Source organism: Vitis riparia, chromosome 7, assembly GCF_004353265.1.
Source record: "Vitis riparia cultivar Riparia Gloire de Montpellier isolate 1030 chromosome 7, EGFV_Vit.rip_1.0, whole genome shotgun sequence".
Taxonomy (NCBI): domain Eukaryota; kingdom Viridiplantae; phylum Streptophyta; class Magnoliopsida; order Vitales; family Vitaceae; genus Vitis; species Vitis riparia.
This window is the reverse complement of record NC_048437.1, coordinates 8,204,687-8,211,849: the sequence shown is the minus strand read 5'-3', so window position 1 is coordinate 8,211,849 and position 7,163 is coordinate 8,204,687.

Genomic DNA, 7,163 nt, shown 5'->3' with positions numbered 1-7,163 from the left:
CTGAAATTTGAAAAGGGAAAATTGTGTTTTTAACCCGGCCCTCCTATTCCTCTTAATTAAACTCAAAATCCAATCTAAAAGGAAGGATATTATCTTAAGAAAATTCCTAAAATACCCTTAGATATTATTAAATGAAAAAGGTTAATCGGTCACCCCACCTTTCTCATTCTCCTTTTTGCTCTTTCACCCTTTTCTTGCCCCTGTTTATTAGTGTACCAAGTTGAATAATTTCCTAATGATTTTTCTCCTTGAATATAAAAAATAAATGATTAAAAATTATTATTACTAAATATATTTTTTAAGTAAATAACTTTTAAATGCCTCATCAAATATTACTATTTTTTTCAAACTTACATAATATATAATAAATATTTTTTAAATACCTTTGAAACTTACATAATATATAATAAATATTATTCTTTATTTCAAACTTAAATTATTTCTCCTACATATTAAACAAATTTTAAACATCTCATAAAATATTAGTATTTTTTTGTTTGTTCTAACTTACAAATTAGACATCCTCAAATTTTTTTTTTTAAATTTATAGAATATATAATAAATACTTTTTAAATACCTCAACAAATATTTTTTTTTTGTTTCTTACTTACAAAATAATAAATATGTTTTACATTATTTCTTATATATATTAAATAATTTTTAAATACCTTATAAAATATTATTATATTTTTTTTCTAACTTGCAAATTAAACACAAGGGTTTATTATTTCTTATATTATTTCAAAAATAATGTAAACACTCACGTGCTATATATATAATATTAATCAAGAAAACACTATTTCTAAGACTAAATTACCAAGCTTCCAATAATTTTGAAAGTGTAAATAGAGTAATTGAAAAAATTAAAGTAGTCAATATATTCAAATTTTCTCCTATCCAAAATTACCTTATTGCTCCCCACACTAATCCTAAATATTTTTAAATAAAGATTTGAATATTTAAAACTATTAAAATAAATATTTTCTTATCAAAGCAATTTTTTTAAAGTAATAAGATAAAAATCACGAAATCTTCAAAACTATAATTATAACAAATATTTTTAATTTTAAAACTAATTTCATAATTTAAATTAATGATTTTAAAAAATAAAAATGATACAAAAATAATTTTTGTTTATTTTAATTCCATTTAAATATAATTTTTTAATCTCTATTTATAACAATAAAATTATGTTTATAAAGGTGTAGACCCCCATTTGGGGCTTGTTTTCTACCGCTCGTTTTTTTTTTTTTGCCAGGTGGAGCAATCTTGGAGGGGCCACATGTCGTTTGTTGGATGGTTGTTGCGGAATCAGATAGTGGAATTGAGGAGCGAATGAGAGTGAGACATTGAAACGACAATGACCAATCGATATGGGTGCGACCTTGAAACGCAAACTCAAACTGACAAGATGATGACCGATCAATATAGGTGCGGTCCCGACTCAAATTAAACACAAAATGATAGGAAGATGGTTGATCGATATAGGTGCGACCCCAAAAAACTCAAACAGATAAGGAAATGATAGGAAAATAGTCGATCGATATAGGTGTGACCCCGACTTAAACGATGAGTGTATATTAGAGTGCAACATCAAATAACAATTATCTACAACGGTCAGGCTTTAACTTGTCTCGGCCAACCACAAGGTTACTTTGTGCACTAGAAGGAAAATATCTTGTTAAGGAAGCAACTTATGGGTTAATGGATGATATTGATAGTGTGAAGGAGCATGATGAGCTCCAATATCTCAACTTCTCTTGCTCGTACAAAGTCATCATATGTCACAATTCAATCAAATTGATTTTCAAAGGAAACATCCAAAACCCGTTTTATTTTTGTATGAATTAATCCCATGAATTTCCATTATTCGAAATTACGGGAATAAATTCATACTTATTTTAAAACATTTACTATGAGATAACCAGTCAAGGATTTGTGCTCACAAAACAAGAGGAAAATCATTTGGTTCTTTCCCAAATAGTTTGAAAACAATCCGATCGGTGCGGCTCTGAGCCTCTCCACTGGAACTAGAAGGTGACTGGGCAGATGCTGAATAAGAATTACCACTTGTCTGAGGTGGACTTGATTGATGAGAGTCTTGTTGTACCCATGAGGGACATTCAAGAGAACCAATCCCCAGATTCTCAGGGACAAGTGATCTGTCCGGATCTTCCATGCCATCATCTGAATCAATATATATGTCATTCAAAAGGCAAAATAGTAAATATATATATATATATATGTTAATTTTTGTAGGAAAAATATTAATGACATAGTTTGGTAAAAAAAAAAAAATATATCAATAATCATCTTAATATCAAGTTCAAGTTGTTTAAAAATTGTACAAAAACTATTAGGAGCTTTGTATACCTTTATACACTTGACACATTTTCCTTGTACAATTAGTGTAATACCCTTGTATAATAGCGCAAATTTCATATCCCTCTCAAGTTTTGTGTTCATGTAAGTGATCGCTCATATTTTGTCGTTTATTGGATCAAAACAAAATTTATAACCTAATTCACTATTCTATAGCAATTTGTACCCGATCAAAAAGTGGTTTTAGTACAAACTACCGTAGTATAGTGGTATTTAGGTATCGTCCACAAGGATGGATTATTCTCGGTAATTAAGGCTTGAACGAGATGATAAGAAATGATGGTGATCAAGTGAAATTTACTTGAAATTGCATGATAAATTCTCAAGATAGCAATGTAATTCAAATTGAATTGAAAATGAAGTGTAAAAGAGAAGAAAATTTATAAGATGTGAGATTCTCGGAGTTAGGATTTTCTAGAGAGCAATTTCCATGGTGAATAGGTGTTGAGATCTAATTTTCATCAAGTTAGATTGAAAACCTAAATTTTCATCTAAACCGATTTTTGATTTAGCTTTAGATCTAGATCTAATTTCTCTTAAAATTAGGTAATCTAATCCAAGAGATCAATTTGAATCATAAATTCAATTCATCTTAAACTATCTTCCAATGATTCACACAATGCAACTATTCAATTTCATCAAATCTAGCATTAAGAATTTGATGAATCTACCTAGCTTGCATTGTAGTAATCATTCAAGACAATTTGAAGAGAAAAATCCTCAAATTTCAATTAATCAATCAATTGGATCTAATTACCTTTACAATTCGGGCTCAATTCTCTAATTCACCATAGATCTCGCCTTTAGATCCTCCTTCCTCCGAGAAAAACGTGATTTAGCCACTCATGCTTGGAGATTTGATCTCACAAGACATGTTTGGCTACCGAGAAAATAAGAGAAACTGAAGGAAAATGGAGAATTATATAGAGAGAAGAAGTATGAAAAGTTATACAATTAGAAAATGTATCAAAAAGTTCTTAAATGAGTTAATCCCGTTTCTATTTATAGGCCAAGGTAAAAATGACACTTGGCAACATTCTAGAGGTCTTCCGGATGCTTCTTCATCAAGGAAGCTGGAGAAAATGAATTTTCGCACGAGCCCTAGCAATCTCGCATGATGGTGCGAAGTGGAGAATGCAACAGCTTCCTTTTCGTTCTTCTGGAGCGTTTCGCATGACTGTGCGAAAATTTCGCATGGTCATGCGAAATTACTTCCTCAAAATTTCCTCTTATGCTGCAGCCACCTCCCTTCTGTCTCATTTCGCATGACTGTGCGAAAATTTCGCATGGTCATGCGAAACCGACAATTATGCTATTCCGGCTCCTCTTTACAACTTCTCTCATTTCTTCATGTTTAATCCATCTCCACCACCTTCAATTAAGCTTCAAAGCTTGGTTCAAGTGCATTTCCTCTTCCTCATGACCACATTATGTACCCTCCTCCATTCATTTTCCATTTGTCACTCCATGCTTCAAAAATCACCTTAAAATATCTCCAAAACTCAACAAAAACCATTAGTATCACTTGTAGGGGTAGTAATGTATTACTTGGGCAAATTAGGCATAATTACTACTCAAAAAGGTGTAAAACACATGAAAGTTAGTATCTAAAATATGTGGTTTTTGAGTAGTAATCAGTAAGTGTATTAACTATGTTTTTAATAATTTTGTTGATAAAATGGTGGATGATTTAGAGTCAAATTTTTTTCCTCAAATATCATTATTAAGGAAAGTATTAGAATTTTCATGTGAAAATTAAATAAAATGCATGACATAGGTGTACAATTCTTGGGTGATAAGAAAAATAAATGAATGATTCATAATAAATTGAAATCTTTCACAAAATGTAGTTTTGTACACCCTTGTACATTTAATACATTTCCTTTGTACACTTAGTGTAATACCCTTGTACAGTGACACAAATTTCATATCCCTCATAAGTTATGTATCTACATAGGTGTATTTAACTATATTTACAATGGTTTAGTTGAGAAAATGATGGATGATATATGGTCAAATTATTTTCCTCAAATATTATTATGGGGAAAATATTTGAATTTTCATGTGAAAATTAAATAAAATGCATGACATGGGTGTACAATTCGTGGGTGATAAGAAAAATAAAGGAATGGTTCAAAATAAATCGAAATCTTTCACAAAATGTAGTTTTGTACACTCTTATACACTTAGTACATTTCCCTTCTACAATCAGTTTAATACCATTATACACTGACACAATAAATGAATAAATGAAATTTAATTCTTTTTATTATTTTCATATAAAAAAATTGTATTATACAAGGTTTTCAATTTTTATTTTTAAAAATAATTTTCATTTTTTAATTAAACATACTTTAAAAAAGAGACAATATAGAAAATAAAAATTATTTTTAAAAATAAAAATAAAAAGTAAAAAAGTAAAAATAGAAAAATATTTTCAAACCAAACTCAAACATAATCTATATAATTTTTAACTACTTATTTTCATCTAAAATGAGTAAATATACTTTTCAACTATTTTATATAAGAAAAATTCAATCTCTATCATGTATTGATATAATCTACTTTTAAAATTACGTCATACAAATACATTTTTATTGGGTATTTAAAATAAAAACTCTCAATCCATCCTTTTTTTTTTCCTTATTTTAATAAATTTTCAATCAATTCAAATGATTAAAAAAAAATTCTTAGTAAACAAATTTGCAATATTTCATATAATTTATTACTAAAAGTCATGTTCAAAAAATAATTAAAATAAGGAAGTAAGAAAATTAAAAGAAAAAATTAAAATTTTTATTTTATAATAATAAAAAAAACTTTAAAATACTTTTTAGTATAAAAGAAAAGAAAATAGTGAATATATTTATTTTAAATAGTATTTTAATCATTAAATTATTTACTTATAAAATGTAAAAGATAATCTTTATTTATTTAAATTAACAACTTTAGAGAAAGTATTTTCCAAAATAGTCTTTAAATCATTAATATAATTTTTTGCTTATTTATAATTTAAAAATAGAAAATAATGTTGATTTTTCAATTATTTATAAAAGAGTTAAAAAAAAAAAATCCAAAAATGGTTAAATAAGAGAGAATTTGATGGTAATGGCATGTGAAGAGTGATAAAATAAAGACAAAAATGAGTCAAAAGGGTATTTTTGTCTATTACTATCTCATATCCTCGTAATCAATTATGGGTGATTGAATGATTTTATCTTAATTATCAAACCCAATTGGGTTGAAAACACAATTCTTCTAATTCGAAAGCTTATCAATATTATAAATCCTAGTTATATTGCAAATCTTTTACATAAACCTCTTAAAGAATTAGAAGGTCTAGTATATTGCGATGTGTGATTTGATCAAATCAATGTTATAAATCCTAGTTATATCGCAAATGTATGATTTGATTGAAATTCTGATTTATAGATTCAGAATGAGAAACTGTCATCCCATTCAATCCAATTGGGATGCCTCGACTCTGACATGTCTCTTAAGAAGAGTAACATGAAGCTCATAATTATGGGTGTATTCTATACTATCCAATAAAAGGGTAATTGATGTATGGTCAATTCCGTAACCAATAAATAGGAATGTTTAGTTGGTGAGCCATTCCCTCCCTTGTGTAACATGTAGCCTGTGGTTCAAGTCACTTAAGTGTAAGCCTTGACAGGTTTTTTAGGAATCAGATGGTTCATCCCGCTTGGCGGTTCAACCGCCAATTTAAAGGGTTGAGCATGGTTGGCGGTCAAACCATTACAAGCTTCAACATAGTCCACCCCAAATTCTAAAATGGCAAAAGAACACAAGTATAAAATGAACTAATTATATCTTTAAAGATATAATTACCCCTCCTTTTTTTTTTCATCCTTCTTTGCCTATTTATTAGTGGTACTAACTTAAATAATTTCTTAATCATTTTTCTCCACTCCATCAAATTGAATATAAAAGATAAATGGTTAAAAATTATTATTACTAAATGTATTTTTGAAATACATAACTTTTAAATATCTCATCAAATATTAATTTTTTTTTCAAACTTACATAATATATAATAAATATTTTTTAAATACCTTTGAAACTTACATAATATATAATAAATATTATTATTTATTTCAAACTTATATTATTTTTCGTACATATTAAACAAATTTTAAACATCTCATAAAATATTAGTATTTTTTGTTTGTTCTAACTTACAAGTTACAAATTAGACATCATCAAATATTTTTTTTTTTTTCAAATCTATAGAATATATAATAAATACTTTTTAAATACCTCAACAACTATTTTTTTTTTGTTTCTTACCTACAAAATAATAAATATGTTTTACATTATTTCTTATATATATTACATAATTTTTAAATACCTTATAAAATATTATTTTTTTCTAACTTGCAAATTAGATACAGAGTGTTTATTATTTATTGTATTATTTCGAAAATAATGTAAATACTCACATGCTATATATATATAATATTAATCAAGAAAATAGACTAATTTACCAACCTTCCAATAATTTTGAAAGTGTAAATGGGGTAATTGACAAAATTAAAGTTTTCAAGATATTCAAAATTTCTCTAACCCAAAATTACTTAATTGCTCCCCACATTAATCCTAAATATTTTTAAATAAAGATTTAAATATTTAAAATTATTAAAATAAATATTTAAAATTATTAAAATAAATATTTTCTTATTAAATCAATTTTTAAAAGTAATAAGATAAAAATCATGAAATCTTCAAAACTATAATTACAACAAATATTTTTAATTTTA